The sequence below is a fragment of the Pteropus vampyrus genome, unplaced genomic scaffold (assembly GCF_000151845.1).
Source record: "Pteropus vampyrus isolate Shadow unplaced genomic scaffold, Pvam_2.0 Scaffold869, whole genome shotgun sequence".
In the NCBI taxonomy this organism is placed as follows: Eukaryota; Metazoa; Chordata; class Mammalia; order Chiroptera; family Pteropodidae; genus Pteropus; species Pteropus vampyrus.
The window spans coordinates 102,767-120,749 of NW_011889650.1; the positions used below are offsets into that span (position 1 = coordinate 102,767).

General features: G+C 43.5%; 1 protein-coding gene across 8 annotated transcripts in view; it reads left to right on the plus strand.

Moving 5' to 3' along the window:
- Window positions 1–1,297: 1,297 nt before the first annotated feature.
- The window catches only part of LOC105309820 (putative MAGE domain-containing protein MAGEA13P), a 105,390-nt gene continuing 88,704 nt past the window's right edge, over window positions 1,298–17,983 (plus strand). For 6 of the 8 annotated variants that reach the window (XR_897422.2, XM_023526432.1, XM_023526433.1 and 3 more), the window contains exons 1-2: window positions 1,298–1,573; window positions 5,792–5,914. The gene's annotated coding sequence lies outside the window, so the exon portion shown is untranslated. Of the gene's footprint in view, window positions 1,574–5,791; window positions 5,915–8,140; window positions 8,434–17,983 lie in introns of those variants that run through there. The other 2 variants (XR_002778371.1, XM_023526436.1) reach the window with 2 other exon arrangements.

Genomic DNA, 17,983 nt, shown 5'->3' on the forward strand with positions numbered 1-17,983 from the left:
CATCAAACAGAAAAAGGCTTTTTGTAATAGGGAGGTATAGGTAGGGCTAGCAGGAACTTTGCTGGGGAGCGGGAGTGGGAGAGCTGTGAGGCTGAGTAAACAGCATGATTGGGGTGGTTTGACCGGAAACATTTATCTTCTGGACAGCCAGGAATGACCGGCACCTTAGTGCTTGTTTAAACTTGAGAGTGAGCCACAATTTAGGGATGTGTTGAGAGGAGAGAAGCCATCTAATAGTTGGTTAAACCAATGGGTTACTGATGAGTAATTGTGTGAGCACTTGGTCATTACCATTCTAAAAAAACTTTTTCTGAATTTCCACTTTGCCTCTCTTCAAATTGGCATTTCTCAGTGTTGTCAAGGATGATAAAAATATATTTTAGAAAGTCAAAGCCTTGGGATGGCCAAGTTTCCAGTGTAACCATGTCCTCAGCTTCTCAGACTTCTGTGTTCTCTGGTCAAACGTCAATGTGGTCCCAATTTTTTTCATATGTCAGAGACAAGTTTACCCAGTGCTCTTTCTGCCATTAACTTACAATAACTACATAATCATTATTAGAAGCTTTAATTAAGTAGATATTTCACAGCCGTTTTTCTGACATAATCTCAACTCCCTGTGTAGACACTGTCACTGAAATTTCAGGTGAAATGATAATCTCTTCCCAGCAAGAAGATGAGATCATGGTGTCCCAAACTTTTACCCAGCTTCAGACGGTCACTGTCCACATGTGCTGTGACCACTGCAGCCACTATCCCCACAGGAAATGACACTTGGTAAAGTCACTTTTTTTCCCAGCTAGGTCTCACATTCCTAAAAGGAACTGAATATATCTCAGGATATGGAAAAAGAAATATCTGGGTAAAACAGTATTGCTTGCTGGTTCGAATACAATCTCTAGCTATACAGGCAGGAGAGATTTCTTTCTCTTTCTTTTTCCTTTTATTTTATTTTTCTTCTTTCTTTCTTTTATTTTCTTCTGAGAGAACCAGAGCGAGGAGCCCGCTGTTTACCTGCTTCAGGACCACTTGGCATGCCTCCTCCACCATCGCCACTGTGGTCCTGTCTGAAGTCTTTTGTCCCCGACTGGAAATAATGATATTCACAAAACTGACTCTAAAGCCTTAGGATATCCGTATGTATTGAATGAGACTACGTTTATTAGCTCCCAGGTCCTTGCACTTTGCCTGGGTTGCGGAACTACACTACCCAGAAGGCTCTCCACCGTGAGCCAATGGAAAACCGGGAGAGGGATGTTTCCGTGCTTTCCGCGCCACTTTGGGGCGGGACTTTGGCCATGTTCTCGCGGCGGCTATTTCATCTGTCCTGGGCTTGGGCCACCGGATGAGAGGCTCCGGAGCACTATGTCATATACGAGGTGACGGGAGAGAAAGCGTTTCCCCCCTGCACAGGGGCAGGTCTGAGGCTGGGCAGTGTCGCCGCCCAGTGTCACCCATCGCTGGGGCTGGGCTGGGGACGACGGATCCCGGATTCCCGCCCTGTCGCCCGCTGCTCTCGGCCACACTCCGCCTGCAGGCTCCGATGGCGGCGGCTGCGCTGTTGGACCTGGCGCAGGTGGGTGCTGCCATTCCCAGGTCGTCACCCGACCCGAATTTCAAAGCCCCGAATGAGGGCTCCTGCTCAGATCACTGAAGCCCAGGCCGCTGTGGCCAGGACAGTGGGGTGCTCGTGAGTGGGATCCCCATATCTGACAGCCAGTGAGAGATATGAGATATTTGCAGGCAGAGGGACCGGTTTGTGCTAAGGCCTAGATGCACTCCTGAATCAGGAGCATTTGGGAAACCTCGGGGGAACCCCAGGATGCGTGCGGCGGCTGCAAGGAATAAGAGCATGGTGGGAGGAGTCACACCTGGAATGGCAACCTGAACAGCTGGGCCTTCACTCCTAGGGCGCTCCAAGCCATGAGGCATCGTGAACAGAAAAGGGACACACTCTGGGTTATTTTCAAAGTTTCCCAAAGGTTGCTTATGGAAGATTAGGGCCTGGAGGGAGCTGCGATGTAGGTGGATGTGGGGAGAGCAAGGAGGAAGCTGCTGCAGTAGACTCCAGGAGAGTTATGATGGGATCCAGACCAGAGTCGTGGCAGTAGAGGAGGCCAAGGTAATCCTATTCCTCAGGAGCCTAAGGATAGAGCCCTCAGGGTTTCCTGCTGCATCAGATGCTTGAACCGAAAGTAGGGAATGAAAGCCCATCCTGAATTTTTTTTTCCGTTTGTTTCTTTCCTTTTGAAAAATTTTGCTGAGCATCTGGAAGAATGGAGATGGAGAACTTGCATGGAGTAAGCAGGTTGTGGGTGGAAGGTTAGAGGTTGGATTTTGGACTTGGTGATTCTGAGATTCCAGAAGCATGTGTGTGTATGTGAGAGGTAGAGAGAGAGACAGCTGGACAAGCAAGGCTGCAGCTTTAGGAGGGGTCTACACTGGGGAGTCCAGGGGGGCTTTAGACCTGGACCAGGGCATAGCCTGGGGATCAGATTTAGGAGAGGGAATCTTAATGTCATTTCACATGGGTCTGAAGTGGAAGAGGGAAGGGCTGGAGGATAGACACATGGCATAGGCATCCCTGAGGCTGCCACCAGTGCGGAGGGGACCTTTAGTGCCAGTGGGTTCTGGCTGTTAGCTGACAGAAGGAAGTCGTATGGTGGGGAAGGAGCCAGACAGGAATAGAGACCGAGCTGTGGAATGGTGTATGTTCACTGCCCTGTGGGCTCAGCGGGACCTGTGTCTGCTCCCTATGAGCAAGAGAAAGTTAGCTAGGCCAGTAGAGCAACCCAGGCCAGACCAGAGCAAGAGTATATCAGCACCTCTGGCTCCTTGAGCCCCTTGGCAGAGGGAGATGATCCAGTGTTCCACTGGAAGGTTCCCTGAGCGGGTTCTTCAGGGGAGCATGCAGAAGCCAGGCTACATTGCTGAAAGACCTAGCATCCCACTAGCCTGCTCAGGCCCGCCTCAGAATTTATTGATTTATTTATGAAATAATTGCTTCTTGAAACATAGCTCTAAATAAAACCACAATGAAAATTTAAAACTTAGGAAATTAACTAGATAAATTTCTGCAAATTCTTACTAATTGTTTGCAAAGTTACTATATTTTGAAACATTTGATTCGAATCAAAAGTCTTAAATGTCACATTCTCTTAAATGCTTAAAGAGCAGGAAAGCCACCCACATTTTTCAAAAGTTCCTCACCTTATTTGTACCAAAAGTATTTACCAAAGTTTTAACCTCGTGAATAGTAAAAGCTGATTCTCAGCACTTGACGTGTTCTCCAGCAGTGGTCCCCAACCTTTTTGGCACCAGGGACCGGTGTTCCTATGAGAAACTAATGCCTGATGATCTGAGGTGGAGCTGAGGTAGTGATGCTAGCGCTGGGAAGCAGCTGCGAATACGGATGAAGCTTCGCTTTCTCAATTGCCTCTCACCCCCTGCTGTGTGGCCCGGTTCCTTCACAGGCCACGGACCGGTACTGGTCTGCAGCCCGGGAGTTGGGGATCCCTGTAGTAAAGCATTTGATACCAACAACACCCCTATGAGATGGATACCAATATTATACCTATTTGAAAAATGATGACATTGAGGCACAGAGAGGTTGGGTCCTTGTGCAGGTTCTCGCAGCACAGGCAGAACTTTAATTTGAACCCAGGTGTCGTGTCCATTTGGCTGTAGACATGTGCCAGGCCCAGTTAACTCTCTGGCAGCCATCTTCTTTATTCTCACCATAGCCCTGATCATTGTCAGAACTTGCCTTAGTTTTTCCTTTGTTGTCCACATGGCTCGATCTCTCCAGGATCTCTCAGTGTCCCCTCTTCTGAGAAGCCTTCCTTGGTCACCCCACAGAAAGTTGCCCCTCATCTCTCCTGTCTCCTCAATCTTATTTTCTTATCTTCGGGATTCTCTTGGTCAGTTCTAAACTTTCTTAGGGATGATCTGTCTCCAACCCTGGAGTTTGAGCTCCCCTCATGCTCTAACCCCAGGCCTTAGAGCACTGCTGGTCTCTAACATGGGCCCAGTAAATGGGTGTATGATGCTCCTCTTCAGGGCCTGGCATCACCCTGAGAATAAGTCCAAACTCCCTGTGAGGCCTTGAAAGGCCCTATTCTGGGAACCATCTCTGACCTTGTCTCCTTCTCTTCTTCCCTTGCTCACTGCCATCCAGCTGTGCCAACCTGAGTATGCCCAGCTCTTCCCACTTCCCAGCCTTCACCCGTGGAGTTCCCTTTGACTGAGACACCTTCGCCAGATCTCCCCTTGGCCACCCTTTCACATCCTTCCAGGCTCTGCTAAAATGCTACTCCTTTGAAGAGGACTTTCCTGGCAGTTTCAGCTAAAATAGCCCCTGTCCCTGCCTGCCCTCATGTTGGCATTTTTGTGCAGGGAATTTGGCACAATTACAGAAGCAAAGATGCAGGCTGCGTTGAGCTTTTCCAGGTTGCTGAGGGAGCGAATGGGAAAAATACTACTAACCAAACAATATTTAAGAGTTGGCCTTCATCAAGCCCTTGATATGCACAGCGGGGCAGTTAATATGCATCACCTTGTCTAACTCTCACCTCTTGAGATTCTATTATTGTTCCTACTTTATAGAAGAGGAACTTGAGGCTCAGAGAAGTTACCTGCCCAAGGTCACACAGCTCTTAAGTCGTAGAAACTCAAAGTCAGTATGTCAACCACCAGAGCCTCCACTCTTAACCATGACAATACAGTAGACGGGGGATGCCGGGGGTGACACCTGAAGTCAACTTTGCAGAATGAGATTAGGTTTAGGGATGAGGAGGGCTTGGGGGCATTCCAGGCAGAGGGAACCTCATGCACAAAGGTAGGGATATACATTGTTCAAGAAGGCCTGCAAGGGCCTGTTTGGTTGCTGAGGGCCTCCTCTATCTGCTGAGATAGTCCCCAAGGGCAAGATTGTGAGATCATTTGCTAGATGTTCATTTCACCATCTCTGGTGAGTGGAGGAGACATGGACTGGGACTTGGGTTCAGATCTCTGCTTATTAGACATGTGACTCTGTTTGACATCCGGTTGACTCTCCCTGAGCCTCAGTGGGCTGACCGTGTGAAGGAGATAATAACAGTGTTAACCTCATGAGCTGTGGGAAGATTTAGTCCAAGATGCAAAAACACAGACATGTGCCCAGCATTCCAGTGTTTGCCCTGTGAGCATTTTCTCTTTCATTCTCACAACAGCCTGGTGAAGTGGGAACTATTAGTATATTGATACAGAAATCGGTGCTCAAGGAAAAGAAGTGACATCCCCAAGGTCACACAGCTAGCAAATGTCAGATTCGAGGAATGGGATTCAACCCTAGGGGTCTGGCTCCAGTGCTGGGGACATTTCATCACTTTAATATGGCATGTGAAGTGCTCATCATGGAGCCAGGCACCCGGTAAGGACCACTAAGACTCGGCAGCTGCTGCTGTGAACCATTGTTGGTGTTGGGATTATTGTTAAAATTATGTCCTCTTTCCTCTGATGTCCTCCAGTGCTTACTGTCTGCTCCTCTTACGACACGAGGACTTGTTATTGTCTTGTGTCATTCTCCAATGGCTTCTTCACCCGTCGAAGACTTTTCACTCTGACACAATTGCATTCTGTGCAAAAGCAGCGTCTGTCTACCCCCGCTGAGCCCATCACAGAGCTAGGCCCTCGGAAGGAGCACAGTGATTCAGACTTTGGGTCCCCCTGGATCTTTTCCAGTTACTTAGTGACAGACTCTAATCCCATCCTATGGCCATAAGACCAACATCCCTGCCTCTCTTTGACTTTCTAGGAATCGGTGACCTTTGAGGATGTGGCCTGACCTTCAGTTGGAGGTCCTGGCTCAGAGGACGGAGCCTAAAGGACCCTGTACCAGGAGGTGATGCTGCAGACCTAGACAGCCTGCTCTCACTGGGTAGGTCTTCACTCATGCCCCCTTAGGGAGCTTGCAGTGTCCTCTAATCTACACTTGCTCCCTAGGCCCGGCTAGCCCAGAAGACACGGAGAGACCTGCCCTCCCTCCCCTCCCCACAGCACCTGCCTTGTTTTGGTCTCACATCCTGCCTGATCTCCTTGTGTCTCCACCAGAAATTGGTGGGGCTAGAATCAGAGTCCCTGTCAATATGATGTGGAACAAAGGGAGAATTTATTGGAAGGGAACGGGGATATATTGCAGAAGCCAAGGGCAGAATGTCCAGCTAGGCCCTGTGAGAGATTGAAATCAAGAACTGAAAGGACCCACACTATGTCCTGGCCATGGGTCTCTTGTCATCGCTTCTCTCTTTGTGTCTGCTCATGCCAATCTCTGCTGATTGGCTCTTTCTGCTGCAGTGAATTTGTGGTAGACAGGAATTGGCCGGCCCGGTTCTCACTCTCTGAGGCCCACAGATTCCTTGTCTCTACTTTTCTCTGCAAATTTTCCATCTTTACTCTCAATCCCTCTTGCAGTTGGACTTTCTTTCACGGGCAGCCTTGAGGCAGGAAATGGCCACCCAGGACTGTATTTTCGTTGACTTCTCACCCCAATGCCATCACAGGCTAGTCTCCGACAAGAAGGAAGATGTCCGGCCCAGCTTGGCTGGGTCAGGGGTTCCCCACAGTCCCCACAGCAGAGGCCCTCAGTGATGAGCTAGTCTCCAAGGAGGAGGGTGAGTCAGACAGGCATTTGCCATCACTGTCACCTGGTATCTTTTGGAGGAAAAACCACAGTTTCAGTTAAAGGTTAAAAAGCTCAGTTGTTCCCAGGTGCCAACAAGGTCATCTCTTATTTCTTAAACATGGGCCAAGGTCCTCCACTGGTACTGGAGATGATTGTTAGAGGATGCACAGACACATCGTCAAATGGCACTGATGGACAGCCCAAGAAAGCCCTTTCTTTTCCCCTTTTCTTGTAGGTCACTATAAAGAGAATCGACCACCATTCCATGAGCACTGACCACATGTCAGGGCTGCTCTGGGCAGTGTGCACGCTCCACTCATGTCATTCTCCCAGCATCTCTGTCCTTGGCAATGAAGGACAATTCAGCCAGTGCAGTGAGTCTCAGTTTAGATTTTGAGAAGATATCCTCTTCCTTCTTTGGTTTTAAAAAGTCCTTTCTTTTATGAAATATCGATGAGAGTAGATGATACATGATGTCTGAATAAATGTCCTTAATTGACCAAATAAGTGTGCAGCTTACCCAGGTTTTAATTTTTTATTAGCTCATGAAATGCCAAAGTCTTGGAATCACTATGTTAACCACTCCCACTGGCCCCTATTTTCCAAGGAGTAAATCTTCCCATTCACATCCCTTCATCTCTGCAGCTCACTTTCTCCAAGGCTGCTTGCCCCACACTGAGCTCTGGACTGTTTCCTCCTTAGTGTCACACTCAGGAGCCCAGGCTCTGGAGCCAGACTGCCTGGTGACAAATCCCAGCTTTGTGCTCATGACCTCTGTGACCCTGGGCAAGTTACCTAGTGTCTCTGTGCCTCAGTTTCCTTATTGGTAGAATGGGGTACTATAGTATCTATTCACAGGGCAAATAGATTAATGTATGACGAGGCTTAGATCAGAGCCTGGTGCTCACTGATTGTGTGAGTTAGCAGTTATGATTGCTACTGTGATCATGATTGATTATGATTGATATTGTCATCATCGTCATCGGTGTCATTATCATCATCATGCCTGGACTCTGCACCTCCAGGAGCCATGTCATGTAGCTTTGGATAAGCATCACAAATACCAGAAACAGCCATATCAGTCTCCGCTATGTCTTGGCTCCGCCACTCACCATTTCCAGGCATGCCCTATGACAAATCAGTTTATATCGCTGAGCCTCAGTGCCTTCATTTATAATATGGCACTTGTTATAACACCTGCTTCCTGAGGATGCTGTGAGAAAAACCAGAAATAGAATTATATAGTACAGGGCCCGCAGCAGGAAAGACAGTGTAGTACTTTGCTGAGGACATACTCAAGCATTGAATCAATGAAGATCTGTACAGTGTTCTGAATGGTGAAACTCAATACGTTAACTATGTCAGATCTTCTCCAGATTAGTCCATAAACTTAACCAAAGTTTATGAATGCATCTAAAGTGCTTGCTGCAGTCCTTGAAACATGGTAACACCCCATAACGTCAGTTTTGGTCTTCCTTCTAGGATTAAAATTCCCATGGCAGCATGCCAAATGAAGCATCCATACTTGGGATTCATAGTGCGAATCTTGGCACTGCAACTGACTGGCTGTGGGACATGGAGCATGTTATCGAATCTCTCTAGGCCTCAGTTTCTTCATCTGTGACAACAATAGCAGTACTGGCCTCACAGTGTTATTATACGAGTTAAAATAAATTTGTATTTGTAAAGCTCTTAAGAAAGAACTTGGAACATAGCAAGTGCTATCTACTATTTTTGTCAAATAAATGAATATATCCCATGTCTTCCCAATGAAACTTTGGTCATTGATTTACTAAGAAACTGGTCTGAATAGGAATTGAATAGAAACCTGAGGGCTCCCTTGTCTGAGATGACCAGATGGCTCCCTCTGGCAGGGCTCTCCTAGCCTCAGCATCCACACAGTCTCTCCCATGTCAGAGTGGTGGACGCTACCCCTTCTCTGGAATATTATGGGATGTGTGTCAGAATTTCTAGTCCTTCTTCATTGAAGGGGATCCAGCCATCAACCCTGTAATTTCCTGAATCCTTGACTCCAGGCCAGAAAACCTGTGTGGATAATAAAGGCTAATCACAGGCCACACTTTGCCACCCATCAGTCACGGGACCTCAGTCAAGTTCTCTCACCTCTGAACCTCGGTTTTCTTATCTATGAGATGGCATGATAAGTACCCATTGGAGTTGAGGTAGGGATTACATGAAAAAGTTCTTTTAAAGCTCCTTATACGAGGTCTGTTTTAAGATAAGTACCCAATGTAAAATAACACACTTTAGTGACCACTCTATTGGAGGTTAATCCCTTTTCCACGTTCCCTAACCCTCTCCTCAGTTTTATTTCCTTCCATAGCTCTCAACACTTTCTAACAGACTTTCAAATTCACTCATTTACTGTGTTTATTATCTTGTCCCTGATAGAATATAATTCTAGAAAATCAGGACCTTTGTCTGTTTTGTTCACTATTGAAGTCCCAGCTCCTACAACAGTGTCAAAAACATAGTGAGCCCTCAGGAAGTCTTTGTCCAATGAGTGAATGAATGGAGTGAATGAGTGAATGAATGAACTGTCTCTGAGTACTGGTGTCTTCTGCAATTTACTGCTCTACAGAATCCTCATGACTCCTCCATCCTGCCTGCACTGACCAAGATGTATTTGGCTACATGCAATAGAAGACCAGCTCAAACTAGTTTCCCCTTAAAGACATTCACTCCCTTACCTAATGAGAAGCCTGAGGTGGGGCTGGCTCCCTTGTTGGCAGAGCCGTCAAGGATGTAAAGGTCCATGCTAGTCCACGTGTCTATCTTTCTCTCAGGCCGGCTTCCTCACAGGGGTCTCAGGAAGACTGGGGCAGCACCACCCTCACAAGTTACCCCTCTCTTAATGTCCTAGAAAAAGTGCTTTCTCCTCTGCCGAGGTCATCTTCCTATCTCAGATTTCTGACTATGTTGAGATGTGTTTTGCCAATCGATTTACACCTGTGCTTTTCAACTCCCCCGCAACTCCTTAGGCTGCATTGCTCCTCCCCCTTATTCTATCAAGGATATCCTGCTCCCTGAGGATTCAGATCATAGGGCACCACCTCTCCGAACTCTTTCTCATCTCACCTGGGTCTGGTTGGGTGTGACTTTCCTGTGCTCTCATCATACGAGTAGACATTCTCTCAGATCCAACGTAATACACACAGCGTCATCATTACTTTGTTCACTCACCCCCACTCGGCACTGTGAAGAGAAGTTTCCACTCCAGTCCCTCTGCTCCCTGCCTGAGCCTTCCTTCCTGGATCTTAGAAATATCAAAACACAGCAGAAAAAGGGAGGAACACTGTTTTCATCTTTGTTTCCCCCCAGAAATGGTAATTTGCTTCTTCTTTGTCTATATCTTAATAGCCTCCTTTTATATATAAGATTCTCTTCAGGTGACTGAGCAAAACGAGATACCACAGAACCTTACACTTAGCTGGCCTGGCCTGAGGGAGTGTCGCTGACTCAGGATGCTTCAGGGGAGGCCAGACTAGGGGGAGCCAGTGATCAGCAAGCAAGGGCCTTCGGAAATGCAGGAAAGGTGCCCAAGGCCATGGCCAATCCTTCAGCATTAAGACCTTCCCTAGGAAAATGAACCTTGAAAGCCATAGTTTGGGGACATGTGATAAAGTGTGCTCAAGGGTTTTGCAGCAGCAGCTCTCTCTGAGAGGTTCTGCCAATGAATGGAAAGTATCCAAATTTTTCTTTATGAAAATCGCTCAGTAGTAAATACTACTGACCTATCTAATAGGTTATGATCTAAAGCAAGACTGAAAAGAACCCAATACCTAAGGTCAATTTCATATTTTACTCGCTGATCTTTCTTATCAATCAATCACTACTTAATTTTACCATTACTTAGTATAACCACCATCTTCTCTAAATAACATTTCTTCCAACTCTACTCTTTTCCTTAAAATAGTTTAAACTTTTGTAATAATGGTTTCAGCTCTGACATATCTGGCTAATTTTCCACGAAAAGCTTTTGTAGTTTAAAAGTAGATGTTAAGAGATTCTAAGGACTGGTTGCTTCTGAGGGATGCTGCACTTGGGAAATAATTATTTCATTTACCTAGACTCCCAGTAAACACTCAGGAGTGTGTGTGTGTGTGTGTGTGTGTGTGTGTGTGCGCGCGCGCGCGCACGCGTGCGTGTATTTTCTTAGTTGCTGGCATGTAGTGCATGGGAAGGCATGGCATGTGTTCAGTCCTCAAAATACTTGGGAAGAATCAAGTTTATTTAGAATGTCTGTGAGATCAGGATGGGGCAAGATTTTTCAATGGGCAGAATCTTCCTTCTGTATGAGTGGTATCATTGCCTCCTGTATTTCCCCTGGTTCCCTCAGAGATGTTTTATGACTGCCTTTTCTTGATCACATCTCTGTCCTTAGCTGTTGCCTGTTCGGGAGGAGTCTTCCTTCTATTGACAAATGACCAGTAACAAGATGTTGAGTTTCTTTCCCAGAGTTCAAAATTAGTTAGCCGAATGCTAAGCATACCTGATTCTTTTTTTAAATTTGGAAAGAAAGAAAAAAAAATACTCATAAGCACTGTGCCCCCACAGTCAACCTGTGATCATCTTCTCACATTCATAAGGACATTTCCCAGCTGCCTGGTTGCATCTCTTAACCTTAACTCTGTGTCCATTGAAGGTATAGCTTTGATAGTTCAAGCATGCACTGAATAGTCCCTTAGCAACCACTGAACTTACCGGGTTAGGTACTAAACTGTCATGTGGTAGAGAATGCCTCCTAAAAACAAAAAGCTTTGAACTATACAACTTAAACTTATTAGAAGCTAAATTAAAATATACCACATTTAATCGGTATAAGAAGGTTTTTCAAACAGATGGAATAGAGTGTCACTGTAGCCTCCAATAAGGTCAAAGTGGAAAATTTCTCCTTCTTGTCTTCACCTAAACCATACTAGATTTGGAGTCCAGTGTCTCTCTGCTCGCCTTGAAATTGCTTTGCTTGTTTCAGCTCTGCTATGGGAGTGTACTCAACAAGCACTCAAAGACTTAGGAATTCATTATTGAAGCAAGCAGAATCAGAAAGTCAACGATGCTCTGAAGAAGCACAATTACTCTGGCATTTCGAGGATTTCTCCCTTCGCTTTGTGAGACTGAGAATTTATTCACGTGGAAAATCGAGTAAAGAAATCTGTATCATTGGTACTCTTTGATAGGGCTTTGGTTGTTTGTTTTTTTTTTTTTCCATCCTGGAGCACTAATTTGGAAATTCCAAAAAGTGGCTGTTAAGCTTTATGGTCCCAAAGTACCATGTTTTAGTTTAAAATGCAGGTTTCCAGGAATCATACTCCAAAGTTCTATTTTAGTAGGTGTTGTCTAGGGTGTCAGGGAATCTGCCTTTGTAACTAGGACCCCTGGTAACTTGGTCAAACTTAGATTACAATTTAAAGAAAACTGACCCTGGCTACTTTGTGAAATCTGGGGGAGTAAACTGATACTGATAGGGTCCATTGTGCTACAAACAAAGAAATGCTAGATAACGCTTAACAAAAATTTGTTTACTATCTGGCTGAGTTTGAAATAAGGGGAAGTACCCTTGTGCCAGAGAAAAAGAGACATAAAAGCCAGAGAAATTATAACTAGTTTCCATCCACTTTGTTTAATTCAATTCCTGTGTTTAATTTTCACAACGGTGCTTCAAGGACCAGTATGAAGATATATGCCAGGTCTAACTATCATGATATAATTGAGATACAGATATGTGAGATAACTTAAGATTTTACCATAAGTCCCATAGCTGTAACTGAAATCAGGAAGTTGGCTAGGAATTCAACACTCCTAACCACTCATAAAATTTCAGATAACAAGAAACACTAAGGTGTCTATTGTTTAGAAAGAAAGGAAGTTATCTGTAGATGATATGATTATTTACATAGAAAATTTTTAAAAATCTAAGGAATAAATTTTAGGAAGAAGATTTTGTCAGCAATTTGTACATACAAGATCAAGGTACCAAAAACATTTCAACATAACCACCACAACCAATTAAATGAGGTTACAATGATTAAAAGATTCACAGTAGCAACTGAAACTGTGGGGTTGTAATAATTTTATATCTCAATCTGACTGGGCTACCAGGTGTCCAGACGTTTGGCCATTATTCAGGGTGTGTCTGTGAAGGTATTTCTCAATGAGATTGACATTTGAATCAGTAGATTGAGTAAAGCAGCATGCCCTCCATAATGTGGTTGGGCCTCATCCAATTACTTGAAGACTTTAATAGAACAAAAAAGGCTGAGTAAAAGGAAGCTCCTCCTGCTTGACTGCTTCGGCTGTGTCAATGGTCTTTTCTGGTCTTTGGACTCAGGCTGACACATTGACTCTTCTTGGATCGGGTCTCCAGCCTGCCAGCTTTGTGACCAGCAGTTACACCATTGGCTTTCCTGGTTTTCAGGCTTTTAGACTGGAAATACACATCAGCTCTCCTGCAGATAGTCCCTTAAGTCTGCATCTTACTTACTGCAGATCTTGGGAATTCTCAGTCTCTGTAATCAAATGAGCTAACTCCTTATAATCAATCTGTCAATTTCAATTTCTCTCTCTCTCTTACTCTCCCTCTCTCTCCCCCTCCCTCCCTCTCTCTCTCCTATATATATATATGTGTGTATATATATACATACATATATACATACATATGTATACATGTATATACACATACATACATACATACATATATATGCACACATCCTATTGGATCTGTTTCTCTGGAGAACCCCTGACTAATACAAGGTGTATAGGAATTACTAAAATAATGTACAAGGCCTGCTCATGGATAGGAAGAAATGATATATAACATTCAAGTGATAAAGAGCATTCAAATATTGCTAATTCTTCAAGACTGAATCAACTGACATTTTCCACCTGCAGGCTCAGGCTCACCCCATCGTCTGTTCAAACGCTGAATACAACAGAAGTGTAACTACACCCTCTATCTTGCTGTCCACTGCCACCATATATGAGCGCAGTAGTTCTCAAAGTTTAGCCCTCAGAGCAGCAGCATCTGAAACAGCATCATTTGTGAACTTATTAGAAAGACTCCACCTTACGTCTACTAAATCAGAAGCACCAGAGTTGGACATCCAAAATCTGTTTTTTAATAAGCTCTCCTTTTAATAAGCTCTCCTTTTAATAAGTGCTGGAGTCTGAGAACTACTGTGCTAGATCCACGTTTCTCAAATTTACTGTGCATAGCAATCACCTGGTGATCATGTTGAAATGCAGATGCTGATTCAGTAGGTCTGAGGTGGGGCCTGAGATTCTGCATTTCTGATAAGCTCAGATGCACTGCTGCTGCTGCTCTAGGGACCATGCTTTGAGTAAAGAGGGTCTGAGATTTATAATTAAATCATCCTCACAGATCTAGGGTTCTGGGCAAGCAGGTTGGACTCTTATATTGCTTCCTCAGTGGTGCTGAGAGTCAGACCTAGAGCTTAGTCTCTCAGAAACGTCCCTAATTCCCCTCCTCTCAGTTATCTCCCAGTCACATTTCTTCCTCCTTGTAATCAAAATACTCCTTTGTATGCATGTGTGTGTGTGTATGTGTGTGTGTGTGTACGTACACATCCTCGCTCACTCTCTTGCTCTTTCATTCAGGCACCCTGGGTCCTGTAGGGTAGAGGTGGTCACTGTAGGTCCCTTCCTCTTACTTCTGACCAAAGTACCTATCCCGTGTTCTAGGCTCTCTACTCTGAATTTAGTCTGGTATGCAATGTCCTATTTTTCTTACTTGTTCGTGATTGACCTTTACCCTAGGCCAGGTGTGTATTTTATAAACCTGGCAAGTTATCTCATGAAAATATAGGTGCCCAAGAGTCTGTGGGTCATAGTTGAAGAAAAAGGGCAATGGGTCTGAAAGATGTCACTTTAGGTGGTTATTTAGTGTCATTTAAACACAAATGGAAATGCAGGGGCACTGATATATGGGTAGAACTCTTTTAGATAATAATCCAAGTAATGCAGAATATGCTTATTAATATATTTTAGATTATCATTAACACAGAAATAAAACATTAAATAATCATCATAGACATTCCAGTATTAAAGAAATACTGGCCTGGAGCAATATGTCTGGAGTCCCAGAGGATGGCTGCTCGCCCAACTGTGTCATGAGATATACCACAGTGTAATGGTTAAGACTGGAGGTTGTTGAGCCAAGCAACCTGCATTTCCTTCCTGGTTTTTAATTATACCTCTTTAATTTACTGACTGTGTGACCTCGGACAAGTTATTTTACTGAATGTGGTGAGCACTGAATAAATGTCATTTCATAGACACATGTATGTAAAGTCATTGCGTGAGAGCGAAGTGGGGTGCAGGTGCTTTCTAGACTGTTCTGTCAGAGGACAGATTTCTGTATTGGGAATTAGTAATAATGTCAGTATGATGGAGAAGTTGATTTGGCTCATGCTTTTTTTTTCCTATCACAGCATAAACTTTTGTACCATTACGTATCAGTGCTAAATGCAAGTACATTGACAGTGGACCAGGAGTCTGTGGGCATGGCTTAGTTGGGTCCTCTGTTTCAGAGTCTCACAAAGATGCAATGTCCAAAATGTCTGCTAGAACTGAGATTCTCTTCTGGAGTCTGGACTGCGGAAGAATTCACGTCTCAGTTCACGCAGGAACTGCAGAATTCATTTTCTTAAAACTACATTATTAAGAGCCCTGGATATTTACTTGAGGCTAGAGGCTACCTCCATATCTTAGAGGCCACCCGTAGTTCTTTCCCACATGGGCTTCTTCAACATGGCTGCTTACTTCAAGCCTACAAGGAGAGTCTCTCATTCCAGTCTGTTAAAATGAAGCCTTATATAAATAGAGTCTTATATAATATAACATAGTTACAGTTATGACACCCCATCGCCTTTGCTATATAACGTAACCAAGTCATGGCAGTGATATCCATCACCTTTGCCATAATCTGTTGGTTAGAAACAAGTCACAGATTGTGTCCACTCTTAAGAAGAGGGGATTACACAAAGGCATGACTACCAGGAGGTGGAAATCATTAGAGGTCATTTTAGGATATGGCAGGATTATCTTTAATATGAGACTCTCATACTCCACTGCATAGTTTGTCACTCGACCAGTCATTGTAGCCAGGCCACCCAGCCATGATGAAAAGATGTCCAGGCAGGTTCTCAGGTCCATTTTCTTCCAGGTGTACAGATGATGTTTCACAATTCAGGCATGAATTCTAATATTCAAAAGTTCACACCCAATATCTGCCAAAAAAGGCTACCTCATGAATCCTGTAAAACCTCTGCCCCTTCTCATTTTCCTAGGCTTAATTTCTCTTCTCTCCTCTTTATGGAGGTTAGAGATCTTAATTTCATAAACAGGGATGGAAGAGGAGACATCTGACACCTGTTTCGTCCTTCTTTCACTGTTTTTGTTTTGTTTTTGTTTTTTTACCACCCTTGCCCTGAAGTTTCTCCAGGCCTCAGTTGTTTAACACTACAAATATGGATTAGCCAGTTTGCTCATCTTAAACTTTTATCCATTAATTCCTTCGTGGCTTGAGGTGTATACAATGAAGGACACCCACTTGATGCTTGCAAGAGCAGCATGTTGAGAGAAGTGTATAGGAAAATGGAAATTGATTTCTTCATAACATTTTACACAGTATGACATTCTGTAAGTACACATTTTCAGAAAAGCCTTGCTGTTCTTCACAAAAGGGTAAACTGTGACTTGTATAAGTAAAACATGAAGTTTTTATTTACTCTTCCTTTTTAACCATCTAGTCTCGAATACTTTTCCCATATGCCAAATTATTTTTAGTGTTCAATGTATTAGCAAAATGGCTCAGTACTAACCACTTGAGTATTTTCAAATAGAAAGAGTATGGTTTAACCTCCCAAATTGCATTTACACTGAAAGATGCTTCATTCCAGTGACTCAGATCTTGACAAATGAGGCACGACATTCATTACTTTAATGTTTTTTCCCTCATTGTGATAGAAACATAATGACACAGCCTAAGTAATGTGAAATTATTCAGCAATGTAAGAAAAAATTCAATAAGCACTGCCTACCAGGTACAGTTCTTAAGCTTATCTTCAGATTTCTTCAGTTGAAAATTATTTAGGAGATTGTGGAAAAGTTGCTATCTTTTCCATTACAATCTGAATGAAAATTAGTATCCGATATTTATTTGTACTTAATTTTTCTCAAAACAGCCAAATTAATGCATTGGATTCTTAGCTTCCATGAATCTTTAGGATAAAGAATACAAAGACTCATTAAGAGAGTAAGGTGGTTTGATTGTGGTAAGCATTTTACAATGTATACAAATATAAAATCATCACATCTTACACCTTAAGTATATATAATTTTTATCTGTCAGTTATACCTCAATAAAGCTAGAAGAAAAAGAGACTAAGATAATACTGTTACTAGGTATCAGTGTGTATAATCTTGTGACAGGTATTATAGAATCAGAATATATCTTAAAAGAATAAAGGCAATGTCAAGAGGTCATCTGTCCAATCTTTTTGGCATTAGGCAGGACTATATCTAAACCTTCTAAAATTGCATGGTGTAATGGAAAGGATGACAGCCTAGATCTTGGAAGACCTCTGTTCTAGTTCAGGCTCTGCCTTATATTTTCTAGGTCTTAGTCTCTTCGTTTACAAAAATAAGTGGTTGGACTTCTCTAGTCACTAGATAAGAAAATACCTTTTAAATAAATTTGCCTTATCTGGATAGATCCATTAGAGAGTTGTTTTTATTTTATATCATTTACACCTTTTTCTATTTAAATCCTATTTTCTCCCTAATCATGAAGTCGAATCATTGATTACTACTGTATAAAGTTGTACATCTACTTCCCTGATACATAGATATTACATGATCCATCAAATTATATTGTTCAGCTCCCACTTAAAGCAGTGATTCACTGTGCTATGTGTAATAAGGACAGAAATTGGCATTAGATTGACCTGGGTTCAACCCCTGGCTCCACACATTTTAGATCCATGACAATGGATGGCCTTCTATGAGCCTGTTTATTTGTCCACAAAGTGCTTAATCATTATAATCACTCCCATGCGTACACTCACAATGGATCATCTCTTTTCATCATACTCCTTTAGCAAAGCCACACTTGTTGAATACAACTCTCAGGCTATTCCGTGTGTGTATAGTGGAGCTGAGCATGATTAGAAACAAAATAACTTTGTTTAAACTGGTCTCACTTGAAATTCCTAATCATATACCCAAACTAGGCATTCAGTACTTCTAAAGCCATGCTACTTTCCCCGGTTTACTTTCGTACTT